The sequence below is a fragment of the Falco peregrinus genome, chromosome 9 (genome assembly GCF_023634155.1).
Source record: "Falco peregrinus isolate bFalPer1 chromosome 9, bFalPer1.pri, whole genome shotgun sequence".
In the NCBI taxonomy this organism is placed as follows: domain Eukaryota; kingdom Metazoa; phylum Chordata; class Aves; order Falconiformes; family Falconidae; genus Falco; species Falco peregrinus.
The window spans coordinates 10,303,136-10,326,604 of NC_073729.1; the positions used below are offsets into that span (position 1 = coordinate 10,303,136).

The window sequence follows — 23,469 nt, forward strand, 5'->3', positions numbered from 1 at the left end:
AGATATGATAAAGTGGTGGATGCCTCTATTCAGTCAGCACTCTTGTGTCCAGAGAAATGAACTTTAGCTGTGAGTAACTGAAGTAACTAAAGAGGAAAACGAAACACTCTGCTTAAAGGCAACAGAATGCCAGTTAGTACTCTGAAGTACATAATCAGAATGTTCACTGTGAAAATTGAGATTTTTAACAAACCACACTTCTTTTTTTCCCTACTGGTAAATTTGAATACTATATTTTGTAGAAGTACCCTGAAATGTTTCATTTCAAATCCACTAAATAACAGATGAATCGGAATTTCCCTGTTGGCAAAATTCAAGTTTACATCTGTCAAACCTCAAATGTCTCAACCTGGGCATTTCTCTTTGCCTTTACTTTCTGCAGTCTGTCATTGCATGTTTTAATCATAAGCTAGGTAAGCTGTCCATGGACCCTGGTCTATATAGGAAAAAAAGACTTAAGAAGTTTCCTAAGTAGATCTCCAGTTGTGACATATTGCATCTAGAAAATGGAGCTTAACAGTTAACAGGATTGAAATCAAGTGGATCCCTTGCTGGAAGTTTAGTTTTCATTGAAAAGGTTGAAATAAGACTATTTAGTGTTTCCAAAGGAAAATTGTTCAAACTGTTGTTCGTTAACAGTTTTGCAATTTCTAAGAGATTGGTGATGGAAGAAGAAACTGAACCAGTCATAGGTGGTGGTCCTTCAGGGAGAGATCACATGAAATAAGTAGGTGTGCTGTTTCTCGTGAATCGTTTTTCCCAATGCTTGCAAGTACCTGTGACTCAGAAGAGAGTACTGTTCATCGTTGTCCTGTTTTTGGCTGGGACAGAGTTAATTTTCTCCTCAGTAGCTGGTACAATGCTGTGTTTTGGATTTGGTGTGAGAGTCATGCAGATAGCAACAACTAAAAACATCAGCGTGTTAAGTGATGTTTATACTCAGTCAAGGGCTTCCCAGTTTCTCAGGCCCTGCCAGGGGGAGGGCTGGAGGGGCACAAGACATGGGGAGGGGACACAGCCAGGGCAGCCGACCCGAACTGGCCAGAGGGATATTCCATACCGTGGAATGTTGTGCTCAGGGTATAAACTGGGGGTGGGGGTGGGCGAGGTGTGTTGGCCGGGGCCTGTGGATCGCTGCTGGGGGACTGGCTGGGCATCGGTCAGCGGGTGGGGAGCAACTGTGTTGTGCATCACGTGGGGTTTTTTCCCTTTTGGATTTTATTCCTCTGTCCTTCTCTCTCCTTCTCATTATGATTGCTGTTGTTACTATATTATTATTATATTTTATTATTAGATTTTTTTATCTCAGCCCACAAGTTTTACTTTTTTTTTCTTGATTGTCCTCCCCATCCCGCCAGGGTAGGGTGCAGAGGAAGCGAGCAGCTGCGTCGCTCTTAGCTGCCGGCTAGGGTTAAACCAAGACAGTCATTCAGTTCTGTAACATGAATTTGTGTTAATACATGTCTTGACTTCATGTTCTTTACATCTTTGTCCAAAATAATGTTTTAATATTCTTACTGGAGGGGTTTTGAGCTTCTGACTATTGTTATTCTACACAGTTACCTATGGTATAGCTGTACTCTCTTTTCTTTTTCATCATAGCCTTGTGTCACAGTCTCTATGTTACAGTATTTGTAATAACTGAAACGGGGGGGGGGGGGGGGGGGGGGAGGAAACTTAAGTTTAAGCATGTTTAAGGTAGAGCAGTATGGATGTGTCTACAAAACTACCTTCATCTATTAACAGGAAATTGTTTTTTAAGGGTAAGTAAGTAGTTGTGGATAGGCCTTGGCAATTTCTTGACCTTTGTATGACATTGTTCAGACATCAGTGGTATTGCTGTTTTGTGAGAAGTGCTGTGGCACAGGGCCAGGCTCTGAACTATGCAAGTATCTAACAAGTAGACCTGAGGGAGACAGTTATAGGGCAGGTTTAGGTTGACTCTTAGCTCATGCCCTTAAGCGACCAGTACAATAGTTAAATAAAAGACTTTTTTGAGACCCTTCCTTCCTCAGAAACGCTTTATAAGATGTGACTAGAATTTGTCATTTGGTAAGTCTTCATTTATCATGTTTTTTGATGATAAAAAGTTTTCTCTGGTTGAAGACAGACCAGTTATTTAATTGTCTTGTGTGACAGCCTTCAGGTGATACAGTGTGCACTCTTCACACACATCTTCTCTGCTCTGTCGGATCACGTGATGGTGAAGGTCCATACAAAAGGGCTATAGTCCAGGAGGCAGTCTGCTCTGAGGAGTGACCTCTTTTACTTCTGGACTCTAAGCTCCAGACACAGCTGAGGTGCCAGAAATGTGTGAACTGATGGTGTCATGAGACAAAAAGTAGACAAAGCACAAGTGAATGATTCTTTTGTTTGCAAAGGTGGTTAAAATCCAAGTATGTTGCATTTTTGAACAGATCAGCTTATGTGACTAGATTCCAAAAGATTCACGATTATTAAAAAGAGTTTTCTTCTGGATGTTATTCACACTTCAAAGACTTTTATTGTTGATAAAGAGTTTTTTTAAAGTGTACATTTAATCTGCAGTCTTGTGACTGCCTTTTTATTGAGACAAAGTAATTTCTAAGTATTTCCTTTTGTTAATTTTTAACGTTTTTCTAGTGATTCATCCCTTACTTTGCCACTTGTCCAATTAAAAGATACGGGACGAAAATGGCTTTTATTCCATGCTGTTAAAATAACAAAGCAGGAATATTGTTCATTATTTCCTGTGCACAGCTGTTAAGATAACAAAGCACAAATATTGTTCATTATTTCCTGTGCACAGCTATTGAAATAGACAAAGCAAGAGAGATGAGGAGCATTTTCCTTAGTGAGGAGATTCTGTAAATGGTTTAATCTAAAAAAAGGGCAACGATTAGAAAAGGACAGCAGAGTTTTAAACATTCATAATAGCAAGCTAATGAACAGAGGGACGAGAAGAGGTGAGAAAAAGAATTGACTTTGCTTGTATGGACTTCCTGAGAGCTGTTTGTAATTATTACTTCTTACTTCTTTGTCTTTGCTGAGGAATACAAGCATATAGTAAAAAATGCCCTAAAAGTCTGTTATCTGGCCACAGGAAGAAGGTGCAGAGGAAATCCAAAGATTTGAGGGCCTAATCCATAACTCTCAAGTGGTCCAGAAGCACACCCTAGCCTTCAGTCTGTTGGAGGCCTTGGGCACCTCAGCTGCTTCTAAATCAACTAAAGAACCATGGCATTGCAGAAAAAGTCCCTTAGAACCTGCAGCCACCATAACCTACTCCATCTCTTTTGTACATCCTGATCGCTAAGAAGTAAAGCTCAAAATCTCTTCTGTATACTGATAGAAGTTATTTTAATACTATATAAATATATTTTTGTTTTATATTTTATGTATTTATACATACTAAATACATAAAATACCCTATATATTTTTGTATTATATTTCTAATAATAAAAGAGGAAGAGTAAATCCTGTAGTAACTAAAATCTCATCAGACCAGGGAACAGTGTTTACCATAATGGGAATAGCCCATTCTGGAGGATTGCTCTAGAACTTTATTTTTCATCAGGGTCATGTCCTCTATTCAACAGAAAAACAAATAGAAATAAATTACTGAGAAAGTACTCTGGGTCTGATAAATTCTAGGAGGAACTAAGTCATAAATGAACAGTCATAAATGATTAGTGGATGGAAAAATTTTCCTAAAATAGCTTTTCAGTGAAGTACTTTAGACATCTGAGGTCTTATATGATCAAATATTTAGTATACAAGCTCAAATACTTTTGGAGTAATAAAATATAAACTTCCACCATCAAAAGCTTCTGTAAAGCTTTCATGCCACTTGAATGAACTGGTTTCTCTGTATGCAGGATTAGTTTGATGAAGAAAGTTATGTCAAAATGTTGAGTAAGATGCTATTATCTTTTAATATCGGGAAGAATTTGAGTTGTTATTTCACAAATCATTGATCCACTGAACAAATCTGTGCAGCACAGAATACCTGTTGTTACATGGATGCAGTTGTTTGTAAAGCTGCAAAAGCATTTAAGGCTTATCACCAGACAAGTTATGGCCAGGTTCTCAGAGTTTATGTAATGACAGGAGATAAAGTATTCCAGTACCTATTTAGTATAAAACCTGAAATCTTTATTCTTGATACCGTAGTAATTCAAGATTTCAGACAGATCATCAGTGAAAAGAAAATGCTTGTCTTTGATATTAATTATGCAGATTGGAATTATCTATCATGGACTGTGTGTAATATCGTCTTTCATCACATGTATTTGTTCTTTTTTGTACTGTGAGGCAGTACTGAATACCCTTTTTTAATGTCTTTTTACCAATACTGTAATGCTCATTGGATACTTTTCAAGTAGGTTGTCATAATAATGAAGGATTGGGTCCAAAAGCAGGAGAATCTAGGTCATAAATTAGTATCCAGTCTTTTAAATTATGACAAGTAACTACAGAACTTTATTTAATAAACACATATGTGTAAAGGTATCAGCAGTTAGTCTCTGTGATGAGTAGGTTTGAGGCATTTTACCTTTTAATCTTTAGTTTGAACCTCAGTGTCTGCAGACTTAAAAATTAAATTTCTTTCTTGGTCATCACTTGATAATTTTCATCACTTGAAGTAAATTCTTACTGTAGTGAGGAAATAGATAAGCAACCTACTTGAGTCTGAAGATCCATTTTGTGCTAGGGCTTGATTCTGATGCATGTATTTCTGTTATACATAACTTCACAAGTGATTTAAAATAGAATGTTTAAATCAGTATAAATTCGACAGCCTCTGGCATTTAAGGTTTTTGAGGCAGAATTGCCAGTGAGCATAAAACGATAGCCTTTCATGAAAAATATTAGATCAGATGATTGCGTGGAGTTACAATCTGGTGTCTCAATATTTCGCACTGCTAGTTGTTCAGTAAAATTTTGATCTTTATGCTGCCTGAGGCGCTAACGACCATTATGTTGCCTTAAACATTTTTAACTTGCATTCTAAATCCTTATATTGTACACGTATGAACAGAATATAGTTGGTGTTTTCAAGGCATTACTTCTAGATTCAGAAAAAGAAAACCAGCTATGACTGTAGTGCTGCATTCCCAAATACAGCTCCCTAAACATGCAATTCACAGTGCCTGTTCTTGTTTACCCTGCTGAGAAACGTAAATATGAATCCCCTTCAACTGCTTTCTCTGTTGATGTTGCTACACAGAAGGCAAACAGTAAACAGGCTATATTATAGACTGATAGTATGCAAGAAGCAGGCTGCCCTTCTGGCTTTGATTGAAGTATGTAGAGGTATGACATTGCAACACTAGCTATTTTAAATGACACCTTGCTTAGTCTTTGCTATAGCTGATGAAGGTTCTAGTACTGTGCAGCGCACCAGAACAGAGTCATCGGATGGTCTGCAGTACTCGTAAACCAGATCTGATGGCACTCTTGAATCCCTAAATATGAAATTATGCACAGGTAGCGAACTGAATCTTGTTTCTTATTTAAATCTACACCGTATGTCAAGCTCCTTTCTTGCTGTCTACTTTTGTGCCAGGAAGACTTTCCCCCTCAGTATGTGATATAAACAACTTATAGGAAGGTCAGTGTTTGCATGAATTATTTGCTATGGTAAACCTAGTGATTTAAAGCTGTGTAATATTTTTACCGGCAGGTTTCTTGCATTGTTAAGCAGAAAAGAAGAGGAAGGATAAGAAGCGGTGGAGTCAGTATAAATTGGTGGCTCACAGATAGATGCTGCTGGCAGTTCTGATGGTACAAGCAGTAAGCATGTTACTTTTCATGTACGTGAAGCAGGTTATCGCATGGTGAAACGTTTATGCATATCTTTTAATGAAGATACTTTGTGGAAGTTTTACTGTTCTATTTTCAAATGCCTTTTTTTTTTTTTTTTCTTCTAAAAATGTTAAATGCTACCTAATTGTTGCTGGTAGGAAGTGGGAGATCTAGCTATTCATAAACTCAGGGGGATTCTCATTCAGCCCAGATTACTCTCCAAGTGAAGAAAACACGGAAACTTCTTGCTAAGGTCATACCTCTCTTGTATCTCTACAGCATTACTGAGATTCTTTGTGCTTCATTTGATATAATAGCTCCCTTATTTATTAGTCATCCTGTTGATGTAACAGTTCTTGTGGCTCAGGTGAATCCCACGAGGTGACAAAGAGTGCAGTTCATGAGAAGCAGAGTAAATCTTGGTGTAAAGTAGGTCAGGCAAGAGCAATGTGGAATCAGTGCAAACTAAAAGGAGATTGGAGAACATCTGTTTCAAAATAAACCGGGTTTCATATTACATACCTGTTTGACATGACTAGGCCTGGAACTTAATTTAGGTTCAAATGTGGTGATAAAACATTGTTTGTGGGTAGATTGTGGCCAATGCTTTGTCTTTTTCAGTACTTTTTTAGTAAAAAAGTTCTCTATTCTTCTGAGAATAAAAGTAAGAGATGTTCTGGGTCAGGTCTGTAATTTCAAAAAGGCAGGGAAAGCAGCTGTTATTCATGTGGACTTCATTAATAAACGACAACAGCAGTATCTGATCTGTAACAAACAGTGCAATGAATCAGTGCATTGGGACTGTAGCTCTAGACCTGAGGATTCAAAAACTAAAGTGTAGGGTATCTGTCTATGAGAACTATTAGCTTGATAATTGATAATGGATGATAGAGAAAGGTTGACAGCTGCTTCTGCCAAAAAACCTTGACATTTTCTGAACTGAAAACAGGTGAGAATAAGGACGGATGTGCATGGCTCACATCCACTTTTGACAGAAAATCTCTGAGCCTAATAATGAACTTGACTGTTCTAAGAATGCTGAGACAGGATGAAATTGTACCAGTTCTGAGTGGAATAAATGCTAAAGTTAACAAAGTTTAAAAATTTTGAACGGGCTGGTACATACCAGAATCCACTGGCTCTTAAACCTCTAAATAAATTACCTTTGTTACTGAAACTTAGATCCAGACATTTTAGAAAATGCATCTCTGTGCAGTGACAGAAATATTCAAGGTGGACCTAGCCTATAGCAATTTTGTTTTGACTCTTCTATATCCAGTGAGAGAGGTAAATAGACAAATTAAAGGCAAACACCTGGTCATGCATTCAGCTCTCCCAAGACAGAAAATACAAGAAAAGTTATTAGTGATGTAAATAGTTTTGACTTTGTAGCAGAAATTGCTAGCACAAGATCTGTTCAGTAGGATGCTCTATGTAAAGCAGCTGTAAACAGTTCACATTGTTTCTGGGGCTCCCATTTGGAATAGGAGAGTGTAATTTTACATGCATGCTAGAAGGAGGAGGGCACAGTAGACTCATCTTGACATGACATTCGTGGCAGAATGGAGACTGTGTAGGAATGGTTTCAATAGTATTTTCTTTTGCATATTGTTCCATTTTTCCAAGTGGTACCTTCCAGGCTGACAGTTTGAGCACGCAGTGTAGTTATGTGGCACCTGATGCGCAAGAAAGCCATTGATGTTTATTTCTTCGTAAATACATAGAGATGATAAATTTCAGGCTGGGTGGCTTGCAGAGGGTAACTTGATTTCATTTTGCTTTCTGCAAATTAATGACTATTGCTAATTTATTACTAGATTTATATATGTCAACACACAGCTCGTCCTTTGAGAATACCAATAGTTGCTACTGTTCAGAAATACTGTGCTTTTCTTAATAAATTGCAAGCAGAGAGAAATAAATCCATTTGGCTGTCAAAAATTGGTACTGGTCAAAGGCCTACTAGAGTAATTGCATGGATGCAGAGACATCTTATGACATTTTGTCATTACAAGGACTTGGAAGTCCTTGCCTTCTAAATGGAAAGGGCTGATCTAAGTTGCAAGCAATTTTCATGAACTAGGCAATAATTTTGCTAAGTCAGTCATTTATTGTCCTCCTCCAAGTATTAATTTTTATAGCACTCAGAAATGTGCTAGGTACTTCACAGATACATATAGGATTAAATGATAATATAGATAACCGAAAGCACTTGGGTATAAACAGTTATGGTCTACCAGCATAAAGTTTACAGAACAGTTTCTATGACTATCAGAAGATGTGAAACCCAAGGTTTTTTGTCTTGTAGTGTTTCACTTGGGGCAATTTGTAAAGTTCAGATTATTCTTTCTGGGGAAAGTACCTGAAATTGATAATTTTTGCTACAAAAATGACATTTCATATTTTTTGTGCATTACTCATTACAGTAATGAATTAGCTTGAATTTAGCGAAAACCAGTGAGTTGATACTGTTAAATACAGAACTGTAAAAAACCAGGAACTGCATAAAATGCAATAAAATAAAAGCTGCTGTCTTTCAGAAGCAACATAGTAGACTAGATAAGGCTGTTGGAGGATGAGACTTTTGTGCCCTTTAAACATATAAGGTTTGGGTGAATTGTCTTAAATGGTATGAGCTAGCACACAAAGGAAAAATGCAGGATGACCTTTGTAGAAGGATACATAATTCGTTGCTTATATATTGTATCTTATTCGTGGAGTTGTGGTGCTTACTGATAGGTATCACTAAGCCCGAAGGTCAAGATGGGGCATCAGAAAAAAATTCTTGCACCGGTTGGCTGAGATCTTTACTTGGAAGACAGCAAAACAAGACCCAGACTCCTTTTATCTTTGTTTAAGCAGTATGTAAAGGTTATACTTGGAAACAGAGAGAATTTGTAATAAAAATTGGTGGTTTTAAATGGAAATATTCCATCAAGAATTATGAGAGCATCCCTATGCTTCCTTTTTTCCTCTCCTAAATGGGCCAATAACCATTTAATCCCTTTGCTGGAGAAATAATGTGATTTTAAAAACCCCTCAGGCAGAATTAGGCACCAAGACCAGATTTCCTCTTTGTTTTAGCCACTGAAGTAATAAATACAAAGGGTCAAATCATCAAACCTTCTCAAAATAAAGTTAATCATGGAATCTTGAAGAAAAGCATGTTTTATTATACCAAAATCTCTCTCAGTTTTTCTTCATAGTTTTCTTCATAGCTACCTGAAGTCACTTGCCTCAGCCTGGTAGCTTTAGTGACCTAGTAGGTGACACCCTATTTTCTCCACTGGTATGGGTGGAAATCTTCTGTCCCTTGAACGGTACAAATCCTACCACTCATGAGGCCCTGCTATCAAACCATACCAAAGAACAAGCCCTGTGATACCTCTCTCACCCATGAAACCACCTGTGTAACCTTGAGTTCTAACTTAGACAGACAGGAATGTTCCTGTGAAGCTGTGTCCCCATAGCTTTAGAAACAGATTGTTCATCAATCCTGATTAACAAAGGTCTGCTAAACAGAATTAAGGAATTTTGTAGGCCTAGTTTTCCCTATGTTTCTTCATTCTGCACAGGAGCAAAGCTATAGCTGTTTTATTTCCCATTGAGCTGACAAGTGACATGACACTTTGTTTCAGTCAGTGTATATTTTGTTTATTCTGTGAGAAGTGAAGTATTAGGCAAGATTTTTCTCTGCTATACTGGGTAAGTTTGGAGTTACTTAAACTTAACATGACAGCAGCATTTTGCCCTCAGTGCGCTCTTGTTTTATTTCTATATTGAAGACACCTAATTTTCTTTTCTAGGAATACTAGTGTGCTTTTTGGTATTAACAAGGTTTTAGTGTTTGACATCATTAATTGAGCTGCATCACTGCTAGTAACTGGATATCATTCACACATATCTGAGATACGTAGTATTAGTAGGACCCATTAATTAAGTATGCCAGTTTGTTTATAATTAAATTAAGAAATTTACAGCAATAGAAGAAATACTACAGTAGCTGATACAAACAAATTTGGTAATGATAGCAATGCCAAGTTTAAATGCTTCCAAGAAGAATTACTGATATTAATACCACAGTGATCACTATTCATGTTTGACAGCCCTATGTAGATGTGGCAATTATTAGTTTTATGCTCTTTTAAGTCTGCTTTAAATATCAACTTGCAAACTGTTCATGTCTTTTCAAAAATATTGCAGAAAACCATTCTGAGGGTACACAGCTTTGTACCAGAAAATATGCAGGCTGAATAATAAAGAAAATCTCTGAAATCTCGCCACACTTAAAGAGAAACCCTTGAATTTCTCTTGGCTGTACATGTTCTGACATTATTATGCACTTAAGAGATAAGGTGGGGAATATGGCTCGTGAAGTAACCCATCCTATTAAATACTGAAAACTGGAAAAAAAGGAACGGGAGGTTTTGGTTTAAAAAGTGTGAAAATGGATCTTGTGTTCTAATGTATAGGTTGGATTTTTTTGATCATTGGACAAGTGTTTCTGTTTTATCTCAAAGCTAGCAAGAAAGTGACATTTCATTGTGCAACTGCAAAAAAAGCAGACATTTCAAAAAGAGAAATGCAGTGAATCAAGAGAAGTTATGCTAAATCAACACATTCAGCACCCTCTTAATTTCTTCAGAAGAGATGAAGGGCTGACACTGGATTCTACCTGCAAAACAGAGAACACATCTTTCATATGCATGTAATGAACATGTTATTACAAAAGACAGTCGTAATCATTTTCCCACAATATTGGAAGACCACAAGTGTCGGACAGTAATAGAAAAATAAACTGAGCTATAGATTTTGCTCTTCAGTACTATCCATCCCTCTTTCTGAGGGAGTTTTAGTTTAATAATGACATTTGACCCACTATCTACCCTGTCAGTGAGCATTTGTATTCTATTAATGTTGTTTTTCCAGGTAATGTTTTATTCAACTTACAACACACATTCCTTCCTTGATTTGCTGTTCACATAGCTGCTGAGCTAGGAAATACAGGCACATAAACATGGTGCCAACACAACTGAGGAAGTCATAGAAGCTTTAGTGCCCCCCCTCCCCCCATTTGTTATTGTCATCAAAATGAACAATGGAAAAATACATTACTCAATCAAGAAGTTATGTCATTAGTGCTGAATGTATCTCCTCACATTTATTGTATGAATAGAGGTAACAGTTAATCTTTGTATTCCCTTATTTTTATTTATTTTTTAAAGTTTCTGTTCAACTAAAGTTAAAATATACATGTTCATCTTACAAACTTCTTGAAATTCTGATAAAAAAATATGACAGATAAAGAATGTTTTCATTTTGAAAATCATTGCTCAGACTTACAGTAACAAACAGCATATGTCTGTCTAAATATCGCTACACATTAATCTTGCCTTAACCTTACATTCCACTAATATTTTGTTGGCCTGCACAGTGAATTCACACCAGTAGATCATAATTTGATCATTTTGTCAGCCAAACAGCACGTTGGCTCTCACTCCATTGTCAGCCTGAGAATTAATTACACTATTGTAGCTTATCGTTAAATTTTTTGCATTTGTGCCTCGTAAAAATTTAGAGGCAAATTTTCATTCCAGACAAGGAGAGACTTCACACATTTAACACGCCCAAGTCAGTTTAGTTCTGTGGGAGCCCTGACATGCGTAACACTGGTAACCAGTGCAGGTACTTGAACAACTGTGTGGTGGGTTGACCTTGGCTGGCAGCCAGGTGCCCAACTGCTCTGTTACTGCCCTCCTCAAATAGACAGGGGGAGAAAAAATACAATAGAAGTCTCGTGGGTTGAGATAAGGACAGGGAGAGATCACTCACCAATTAGCATCACAGGCAAAACAGACTCAAATTGGAGAAACTGATTAATTTGTTGCTAGTCAAATTAGAGTAGGGTAACAAGAAAAACCAAATTTTGAAACACCTTCCCCCCACCCCTCTCTTCTTCCTGGGCTTAACTTCACTCCCGATTTCTCAGCCTCTTCCCCCCGAGGGGCTCAGGGCAAGAGGGAATGGGGGTTATGGTCAGTCCATCACATTGTCTCTACTGCTCCTTCCTCCTCACATGCTTTCCCCGCTCCAGAGTGGGGACAGCAGTCCTCTGTGAACTTCTCCACACAGGTCCTTCCCATGGGCTACAGTTATTCAAAAACTGCCCCAGTGTGGGTCCCTCCCAGGGGGTGCCGTCCTTCAGGCACAGCCTGCTGCAGCCTGGGTCCCCCGCAGGGTCACACGTCCTGCCAGCAAACCTGCTCCAGCCTGGGCTTCCCAGGGGTCAGAGCCACCTTCAGGCATCTGCTCCAACATGGGGTCTCCACGAGCTGCAGGCGGATATCTGCTCTACCTTTGGCCTCCATGGGCCAAGGGAGACACCCTGTCTCACCACGGTCTTCACCACGGGCTGCCAGGGAATCTCTGCTCCAGTGCCTGGAGCCCCTCCTTCTGCATTAACCTGGGGGGCTGCAAAGTTGTGTCTTTCACAGATTCTCATTCCTCTCTGGCTGCAGTTGCTGTTGGGCTGGGTTTTCTTCCCCTGCTTCTTAAATCCATTATCATGTAAGTGTTACCACTGTTGCCAGTTGGCTCAGCTTTGGCCAGTGGCTCTATCTGACATAGGGAAATCTTTTGGCACCTTCTCACAAAGGCCACCCCTGCATCCCTCGTGCTACCAAAACCTTGCCGTGCAAACCCAACACAAGCTAAAATATCACATATAAACCAGTGCCTTCTCTTGATTTTTTTAAACTGCAGGTATCAGTAAACATTAAATAACCTTGAAAAAATAATTGTCCCAGGAAAATCATCATACATAAACAAACAAAAAGCATCTGTTCAGTAGTGTTTTATAGCCAGCTTTCCCATTAATCTTTCAACTGCAGGCCTAAATTAAAATTCTTTTAAAATAATCTAGAGATTTTAATGTTACATGATTAGGGTTCTTTTAAAGCTTTTAGGGAAAGCAGTAGTAATTAAGAGCCAAAACAATTCTATCCACGTAGAACACATTCTTGCTTTACACCCCTTCGTAGCTTTAGACTGTAATGAGTCTGTCCTTCATACTTAAAATTTTTCCTTTTGGTAAAGTCTCAGAAACGTGAACATAAATCCTTAAGGGGTTTCTTGTACTGACCTACTCAAAATCAGAACTCATGAGATACTTAAAAGCAGCAAGTTCTTTGTTAGAGTAGGTACACAAAAAAGTTTTAGGTACTTAATCTCCCCAAAGGAAGAGTTTTGTAAGGTGTCTCTCGCTGCTGTGTCTGAACACAGGAAAACTTGCCCTGCGTACCTCTTTTGTTACAGTAAACCAATTCAGATCAACAACAGAGACTGCAAGCTGCAGAGACCTCCAAAAGTCGGTTATGAAGCAGTGGGGGGAAGGAGAGTGAAGGAGTGCCCCAGGTGCAGTGAGTTAGGTATCATGGCATGCAGCTGGGGTGAGGCCGCCGGCAGGCACAGCTGCAGGAGCCAGGGCATTGCTGTGGGGACTGGAGAGCAGAGCTGGTGTAGAACTTTGAGGGAAAAGGTGTAGTATGTATGCTTTTGTGTTGTGTTCTGTTGTGTTGTATTGTGTTTGACAGACCAATGTTTGTCAAATGACTCATTTGTCATTGTTACTGTTAGTGTGGTATGGTAGTAGGTTGTAGTCTGGCATTATCTGTACTCTTAGCTGTCCTGTCCTGGCAGGGCATTGGGTGATTCTGTACGCTGGTGCTAGTGACTACAGCTAAATCCTTCTGCTCTGGGAACCAGGCAGAAAACTTAGCTTAATCATAAATCCTCTCCAGTTCAGCCTGCTCTAGGATCAAGACCTATATAAAAGATAAGTGTCCTTATAGTGACGGGCTAGTTATTACTTAAGAGTCCTTTTCGCTTTTTGTGATTGCCTGTACTTTTCCACTTCTGTTTGTAGTCTTTTTTTTTTTTTCCTCACTCTCCTTCGTCTAGCCTTTTGAAAGCGGTATTTTCATTAAGTACTGAGTGATGATTGTTTATTTTTTTAGGACCTGTTGGTTGCACTGGCGTTTTTTTCCCATCCTTGCAAGTTGAGACCCTGCTAAGTTATTGAGAAGGCATCACTTTGTGAGGAGACTGGAGAGAGATAAAAAGGTTAGTGACTGATCAGTATCTGTTTTTTTGACTGTGTTTTCAGACATTGCCTTTATAATTCTAGGAGCTTCAGAGTGCACAATGAGTGAAGCTTGTTTCTTAAGTAATGTTATAACTGACAAAATCTAAAAATATGCTGAGGTAATTTAGAAAACTGCGACTGCTGGATAAAGTAGCCATTATATCATATATCAAAAAATCTTGTCTATTTGTTGTGTGCCCAAAAAGACAAAAAAATTATCACAACTTTCCACTTAGTTTTTTTATTCTCATTTGTTTACACCTGGTAATCTACTGAATTGCTGCCCTGACAGCAAGCTGTGCAGAGCTGTGCTGCTGATCTTAATAGGGTGATGGCCCCCTTATTTGTGGTTCTAGTTGTCTCATCCTAGGTAAGAGAAATAGGAGATGTTGGCCCACAGCCATTCAGACTTTTGCATGAGTTTCTGATGAGAACAGAAGTGCAAGATGAATTTAAGTATTTAAGTAATTGAAGATAAAGAAGTACATTCAATTTGCTACCCTGTTGTGAGAGGGAACTTTATCTTTCCCTGCTTTTTCTTTCCAGAAGGCTAGCTTTCTCTCATTCTCTTTTTCTTTTATAAGCTCTATGAAGTCATTTTATTTGTCTTCAAACTCTGTGACTACTCCCAAAGAAAAGGCTCAAGGAGGGTGAGGATTCTTTAATCTTTGCAGATGCCAGCTGCTTGTCATTAGTGGGCTTGTAGTGTTGATACTGTTATTTTGTACTTGTCATGAAAGCTTAGTTGGGGATCTATGACTTCCTGGTTGGGCAATTAATTTAGAAGTAATGAAATACTGCTGTAGTACAACATAGAGTTTTAAGCTGTATAAAATTTAATATGTGTATAAAACTATGTCACAATTCTATACTGCTGCTTCTGCATTGGTGCTTTTATGATAAAATAAATTGTGAAATTGGAGCCATTATTCAGGTGAAATAAGACAGGAACCTTTTTTGGAGATAGTGACTTAATACTGCTGCTATATGTTAAATTAACCATTTACTAACTTGCCCCAGGGTGTTTGCTTCAGGTTTTCAAGTGGTTAAAAGAAAGTGGAGACTATCTTAACCTGTGTTCTCATGGCCACTTCATGGTTTCATCAGCTGAATCAAAATGTAGAAGAAAGGAGTTAAACATGTCATGACCATGTTTTAGGGTTTTTAACCTACTTCACGTAACATCTGGTAGTGACATGCGCTTACTCCTTTATTCTACATTTTGTCTCAGCTGAATAACAGTCATGTACATGGTGATGAAAACGTGTGAGAAGGAATAATTGCTTTTTTTTTTAAATACTGCTCTGGAGATGGGTTAAGAAATCATAGTAATAGATTTATTTCCCTGAAATATCTTAAAAAAACCCCGGATTTATTAGTCTGACTCCTTAGATCAATGATAGAAGTCTAAAAAGTTATTGTTGTTTCAGTCAATGATAATTAGTATATGAGAACTAAACAGCAGTTACTTGTTTGAAAGTTACATTTTTGTGAAAGCCAAGAGGTATTAGAAACAGTGTCTGTGATGTAACCCAGCGCCGGTATCTGGATAAATGAAGCATAGCAAATTTTTGAAACTTCAGGCCTTGGTGAAGCTGTAGTATTCTAGTGCGGTAGAATGGGTCTGATACCAATGAAAACAGGCATGATATGGCCAAATGTATTATGCCACAGTCTCCTGATGTGATAGCTCATGAAGCTGTTCCTTGGCCTCATGTTGACCCTGGGCACATATGAAAGCGCAGGTTTTGGTAGTAATCCTTTTCTATTCAGGCAGTCAATGCTTTCTGGCAGCCTCTCTCTAGGTGGCTGTTAAAGGGTATGTGATTCTCTGCTGGTGATTTCAGCATGTCCCTTCTATCTATTTTTCTTTTCTTTCACAGGTTTCCCTTGTCTTTTCTACACTAAACTATATATGCTTTTCTATAATCTCTGGGTAATACAAAGTATGTAGGTGTGTAATGAAATGAATTGAGTTGTGTGAGCATTTTCATTTCATTCTTGAGTACCTCTTTCACATAAACCTAAAGTCTTACTTGCTATAGAAATTAAAAGATGAAGTTACAGTAAAACATCTGGATGCTAAGTTACAGTCTCTGATTTTCTGTGTGTTGCAGTTAAGTAACGTACAAGCATTTCTCCATAAACATCTGGGTTTCCCCAAGAAAGAATTGAAGTATCAAATAGTTAATTGCAGTAACAAGTTCAATGACCAGCCTCAACAATTTGGGGATTATCTGAGGAATACCATAAGGCTCATTAAGACTGAGTCCTCTACATAGCTCTTAGTAGTAGAGTCTATACTACTTTATAGTATACCTCTCTCTACATATATATATATATACCTCTGTATAGAGAACTATACTGTTTTCTATACGGAGGACTGTTTATATTTGACAGATGCCATCTAAGGCAGAAGAAGGTGGTAATGGACCTGGAGAACTGGTCCTGCACAGCTACTGCCTCGTGTATGGTCTGGCCTGCGAAACGTAAGGAGTTTGGGCTTCTGTGAGAGCAAATCTAACACATATACAGAGTTATTGTTGAACAAGGGATGATACCTTTGTAATTCTCTGACCCTTGAAAAGTTTGCATCCTAAACTATCATTTTATCTAACTTTAGCATAGGAAAATATCTTTTTTCACGTAGAAAAGTTGACACATGAATCTTGTAATATGAAATGAGATGACAGCAGTATTCCACACCAAGTAGTAGGTGAATTCTGTGAGAGGTGCCCTTGTGTTATTTAAAGCACAAATCTGTTTCTTAACTATAATGTTGAACAGCTGTGAGACACACCTGTTTGCCAGTTTCTGGGGAGTTTTGCCTGACCAAGTAATGCAGGACTTGACCTAGAATCACTGCCAAAGTAGAGTGCAGAATACAAAGAAAAGAAGTAAAATTCCAGTCTTGGTGGTCTTATACAATATTGTCAGACTTAGTAAACCTCAAGGAAAAACTTATGAATAAGTGTATTGAATTTTTCTTCTGCCTGTTGTTTTGATTACAGATTTTTGCATGTGAAATTGTTAAATGTACTTGTCATGCTAAAAGCTGGGCAACAAAGAAGGGTTCATGTGCTCCAGTATGTAAAACTACTTAATCACTTCATGTATTGTTTTCCCCCCACTTTCTCAATCTGAAACTGTATTATGTTCTGACAGTGAATGTGTTTATTTTTTAAAAAATAAAATCAATATTAACTCATATTAAATGGTAACACTTAAAACAAACTCTGAGCAAAGTTCATTAAATGAATTAACATAAGAACCATGGCCACTTTTCCAGATTCACAAATCCTTTAGATTAATTAAAAAAAACCAACACTTTTCCAGTGTCAGAAGTTACGGGTGTCCTTTTTAATTCATTGTTACCTCAGTAAAGTCTTTCAAAGCCTCACCGAGATCAACGCCATAAGGGATCTCATGTCAAGTTAAAAAAATTAGATTAACTTCTGGGCTGAAAACTTTATAATTTTTCTAGTGAATGCAAAACGTTTTTACTGAACCTGGAATGTATTTTCTAAAACAAAGAATATGGCTAATCACTGGCATGGCTTTCACTGTTGGAAATATTACTGTTTATGCTCTACTTGAAAGACATTGCAAAACTCAGCTTATTGAATATAAGTTACAGCTCTCTGTAATTGCAAGAAAACATCAATAATTATATCTCATGTGGCTTCAGTTCTTCTTCCCTGGATAATGATGTCTGGGGTATTCATAAGGGACTTCCTTCAGGGGGTTTCTCATTATCCTTGTATCTGAAAGCAAGTAGTTATATAAATCTGCAGACCAGATTTCAAGCAGACTGCTTGGAAAATATGCTGACTCGGTTTCTCTTAAGTTCTTGATTTGTCTTTTTATGTGCCTGAAAAGATAATTTGGATGCAAAATCTGCTTCCCTTGAGGGATGTATTTTTTCCTTGGTTTTCAAGTGAAGTGGGTGAAGTAGGAAGGCAGAAAGTGACTGTTGTGTGCTCATGCAAGTTGGTAACTCATTGCAGATTGGCATTGTGTTTTTTCTTAAGCATTAGAAAAATGCAATTTTCTGGAAGACATGCTTTTGTTTGCCTGAAAGTTATGGATTGGCTACGAGAATCATCTGGAGTATCTCTGCAGTCTACATCCTGTTTAGCAGAACAGCTACTTAGGCCCTTTCTGGCATCAAAGTCTGAATTTGTGTTGCTATGAAGATGATTAAATCTTTCAACGGGGAAAACAAAATCTCAAAAGATGAAATACTGATATATCAATTTAAAATAAGTTTTAGGTATTTCTTCAGAAGCTCTATATAGCAAAGCATGGGGAATGTCATTAGCCATGGTACGTAACTGCAAATGGAAGTAGTTCTGCAGTAGCACAGCAACAGAGAAGTAATAGGAATTAATGTAGATGAGGCAATGAGATTAGTTCTCCTAGAAGAGTAAGGAAAAAGCAATGGACCCATTCAGAGATATGAAAGGATTATAGAAAAGTGTTTCATCTGATGCGGTACTCCTGGAGAAAGAGAAAAGTCTCTCAGAATAAGTGTTTTTTCGATATTACTGTTTAGACCTCACACAATTGAGGCACCCCAGTTCTTGTATAGCTCAGCAAATCTCTGTTTGTGTGCAAGTTTGAAGCCATGAAATAGTTGGAAAATATGCACCTGCTAATATCTGTAAGTGGCAATGAAAGAGCCACTCAGGAACTCTAAAAGTGTGTCTTTTAGCTGAATTAATCTCTAGATCTCAATTTGGAGAATGGCTTACTTATGTCAATGAAAAAATGAGCACTCAGTGCTAAATTCCCTTGAAGTACAAGGAAGTTCAGATCTTTCTCTCCTTTAAGTCATGCAGTTGCAACATTTTATGAATAATAATATAAGGAAGATGAACAGTATGAGAGTATGGAGCTTACAATAATGATAAGAGATATTATTCTTGCCTCTTAGAGTCTGCAATCCAAATTAAACTGATATGGCTCATTGATAATACCTCCAGTCTAGATTTGGGCACAGAAGTAGATGGTGGAAGTGTGTGTATTTGTTGGTTTGGAGGTCTATGTGTTTTGGTTTTGTGTGGTTTTTTTGTTGTTGTTTTGAAATAGCTGGGGGGAAAAGTGAAGGTAAAAAGGGTTAAAGGGAAAAACACTCTAGACTCATCAACTTAGTTACTGGTTCAGATAATAAGCCCTGCCCTGGGTATTTTGACAGGATGACTTCCATGTACTTACTTATCTGTCCAATGCTTATCCTGCAGAGATGCTGTGTTATGATGATGTAGATGCCACCATAATCTTAGAAGGACCCGCCTGTCAGTGCCAGTGAATTACTAGCCTAGAGTGGAAGGACTGAAATATCTCCAGCAGCTATTCCTTCAGCTGCTTCTCCTTCCCTCTAATAAACTTCTAAGCTAAAGTTCTGTATTGGTGAATAAATTTAATGTCTGTTGTACTGCTGAAATAACAAAGCTCTCTGTAGCATCTCCATTAATGTCTAATCCTATTCTTTCACACCAGCTGTATGGTACACTTGAAAGAATTGCAGCTGTGCATCCTTGCAGTGGCCTTCCAGCGGCTGTGGAGGGGATAGCTCGTTGTCACCTTACTTGCCTGAGTTTTAGCAAGGCAGAGCCTGTGCATTCCATGAATTTTCCTCCCAGTGTGCCAGGTAGCAAATAAAAAAGCTCCAGTGGCCTGCATTTCTGGATTTTGGATGACAAGAATCCCTCTTGGTGTTCCTATCCTTGACCTTTGAACTAAGAACCCAATGTTCCGTCCCCCCGTCCCACCCCCCCACCCCACCCCCCCCCCCCCCCCCCGCCCCTGCCTTTTTGTGGGAGGGGACCAGGGCAGGCTGTGATCTTTTTGGGAAGGAGGAAAAAAAATGAGGAGTAGAAGTACTGGGAAAAAGAAGATGATTGGCTTAACACAGGGAAAAAGATAAATGTTCTGGAAACAGTCAAAAACATAACCTCTGTACTTTAGCTTATTAGGAAAATGGACCTCATAAAAAAAAAAAAAATTCCACATGGGGGGAAAATAGGAGTGAATCAGACTTCTTACGCATCTTTGCTGCTCAGTTCTAACTGTTTAGCATTAGTTTTTATTTAGAGTATTTCTAGTATTTGGAGGGGTGATTATAAGATGGACTTGAAGTTAAAATCTGAGGTGGAATATTTTCAGTGCTAAAATCAATAAATGACCATTTGAGGTTCTCTTATTCTTTTCAGAATTGTAGCAAGTTACTGGGGTAATTCTCTATTCAAAGTATGTAAATTGTGTGAAAATCAGGGTAGGTATTACTGTGCAGTGAAGGCAGACAGGTGGAAGACTAACAAAGTAGGTGTCAGGAAGAACAGATTGGTTTCTCTCCATTCCCTGTTTCTGCCCCACCCCACACTGAAATAGTGCTGACCATCTCTCTGAATCAAGTATATCCGCAGATTAAGTGGCACACATTTACCTAGAATACTTAAAAACTCAACTGAGTAACAAAGGTGAATAGTTACAGAAATGATGACAAGAATTAAAGCTCTGTACAGCCAGCAAAATAAAAACTTAATGGTGAAAAGTATCAGTAACAGTAGCTGATACATGCTTAAAGAACTACAGTTGTCTAGTGGAAATATTTGAGAAACACTCTATTTCTACACATTTTCTGCTTACAAAATTTGACATCTATGTAACTTTCTTCTCATGTATGCCCTTGTGTCTTGTATTGCTAGGGAATCCATGTAAAAGCAAAGCTTGCATTTCTGAATCAGTGTCTTCTTTTTTCCTTTGAAATCCTTATTCTGTTGTTATAGAGTAATTTGAAGTGATAAAAAAATTATTTCAGATAGAAACACGAGCCAAATGACTCAATTGTGTCCCTTTCTTTTAATTCAGTGAGTCGGACTGTTTATCCTGCAGAACAGCATCTCAGATTATTTCTGAAAGGATGTATCCTTTGTAGGCCACCCTTTAGAGCATAGCTTAAAAATGTTCTATTTAATTTGCACAGATACCACACAGAGTTGTATACAGACAAGACATACTGCTTTAATTTTGTACTCGTACTCTTGTTGTAAAGACTACTGAGGAGCTTGTGTTTTAGAGCTGAAATGGTGGCAAGAGTCTAAGCTTCTCTTTACTATTTTATAAATATTAGCCTTCACAATCGAAATATGCTTAGTAGAACTATTTGACCACTTTCTGTTAGGTAGTTTAGTTGTTAAATTGACTCTTGACTCTTCAAACAGTAATGCTTGTGTTTAGTCGCAAACATGGTTAAGCTAAAATAATCCTGGAAGCGATTACATTGTTTTTCTTTACCCAACTATTTCATTGCTTAGATGCTTTAGTCTTGTTGGTTTCAGTTTTAGGAACTTTTTTTGTCACTGCTTTTATTAACAGTAGTATCTCATATCTTCATTTTCTTCAGCATCAGACTGGACAAATCCTTTGTGATTAATTCTGTCAGCAGGGGAGTGTCTGTTTGGGTTTTCCTTTTCCGTGAATGATCTAACAGAGGGAAATAAGCTAACTTTGCACCTGTCCCTCCAGTGGGGATCAGGCAGTGCCATTGACTCAAGCTATGTGGCGAAATGAGCGGTTGGTCAGGTCGCTTAAAGCATTAGCGCCAAAAAGTTTAAATGAAATGGGCTTAAAATGAATACATGGAACCATGACTACACAGGATTCGATGGCAAGATTCACTCTATTAGTTTTTACATGGAGTAAAGGGACAGAGGTAAATCAATTTGAAATCAAATTAGGACAGAGGCAGAAACAGTTTCTAAAGATCAAAGGTATAAATGGGTAAGGGAGATCGTCCAGTTGAGTCACGAGGTTTAGAGTGGGCGCCCTAGTTTTCTAAACTCTCACAGAGTTTAGGTGTGGCTGGTTCCAAACTTAGACCGCTGACCAAGCCTGAGACTATAAAGGGAGAAATACATAAAGTGGGGTAAAGAATAAGGGAGACCCTTCCACTAAATCATTGGGTTCAGAATAGACCCCCTTCCTTTCTGAACTCTTGCAGCATTTAGATGTTGCTGGATCTATTCCTCGTCTCAGACTTGGACAACAATTAGATCTAAAGGTGAGAGAGAGAAAAAAAAAAAAAGAAAGTTTACTCACATTTCGTAAGATTTTAGCAGCAAATCAGTTTGGTTTAGATCACAAAGTTACATAACCTAACTACTTCAAGCTTGCAGTATGTTACAGCAAAGGTATACCTACCAAACACTTGCCCTCAAGTTCAGTGAAATAGTCACGTTGAATGCTGTCACATTCCCCAATGGGTGAACAGTTGGCCCTCGAGGAGCAGGGGAATCAGCCCAGGCTCTGTCATCTACTTTCCATGATGGTCTCCCCTGTTATTGCAGACTTAGTGGTTTGTGAGCTCTGGGTGGTGTCCCACTCAGATGGAGATGCCGGCTGCAGCCCGCTGTGGTCCAGGAGAGCTCATAGGGCCTTACATTAGAACCCTTGTTCATAAGGCTGTGAGATGATTGGTTTTACTCACCAGCAAATTTCCATCCCAACTGCAACCTGAGCTGGTAATTTTCTCAAAAATTCCAGGAACATTATGTTGTTCCACTTGGTTGCCACTTGGGCTATGAACTGGTGAGAACATTCTGGGGTTGTCAGGGAATAACTCATCTTTTCCATTCTTCTTCCCTGTTTTCACCAGTCAACAGGAATTCCAAGACAGGCAGTGCCACTCTGCCTCAGTTGAGTAGTAGTTACTCATACAGTCAATGGGTTGCTTAACTACCCAACTCATCACTCAAGGTGTTGAGGCCTTACACGCAGTTCGTGGTACGGGCAGTGCTGTTCTCTGCCTTAGTTAGGCAAGAGTTGTTGATACAGTCAGGGGTGCTTAACTGCCCAAGTACTACTGAGGGGTAGCCGGCAGCTCCCAGGGCATAGGACAGCCCGGAGAAGTGCACCACCACATGATATCAGTGTCTTGTTAATGTCTGGAGAACATTGTGCTTTGTACTTTCAGTTCACAGAAAATAAGCCATATATTTTTGGTGTGAAAACCAGTTTGGAATAAGGGATACAAATAGTAAATGAACTAGGGAAAAATACGTTCGGGTTCCATGACAGAAGTTGGTGGCTGTTATTCACACTGGCAGGGAAAAAAATAATTATGAATAATACCTCTAAACCGCACATCTTCTAGAATCTAAGTACAAGCAATTTTGTTTTCTTGGTTATTTTCTCTGTTCAGTTAAATGCATGTTGGTATTTGCAAAGAGAGCGTAAGTCCTTCTCACTTTGTCTCTTACCTCTGCAATGTCATGCATTTAAATAAAATCCATTTCAGTCGTGACCCTTCAGAGGTGCCACCAAGAGACGGGAAGGTATCAGCACTGCTGTTTGTATGGCTCATGCTTTGGACCCAATTTGAAGAGTTAGAAGAAAAGGGAAGGAGGTGGATTCTCAGGAAGAACTGCAACTCCTGTTTTTCTACCAAAAATGAAGCCTATGCCCACCTTTTACCTCAAGGTTTTCTGTTTACCATTTAATTTGGGAGTTAGATTTTCACACACTTGCAAACTCTG

At 38.4% G+C, this 23,469-nt stretch overlaps 1 long non-coding RNA gene across 16 annotated transcripts in view; it reads left to right on the plus strand.

The window, feature by feature from the left end:
- LOC106112084 (uncharacterized) overlaps window positions 1-23,469 on the plus strand; it is a 316,631-nt gene that overhangs the window by 190,630 nt on the left and 102,532 nt on the right. For all 16 annotated transcript variants that reach the window (XR_008748682.1, XR_008748679.1, XR_008748677.1 and 13 more), the window contains one exon: window positions 13,803-13,908. This is a non-coding gene — a long non-coding RNA (uncharacterized LOC106112084). The remainder of the gene's footprint in view (window positions 1-13,802; window positions 13,909-23,469) is intronic.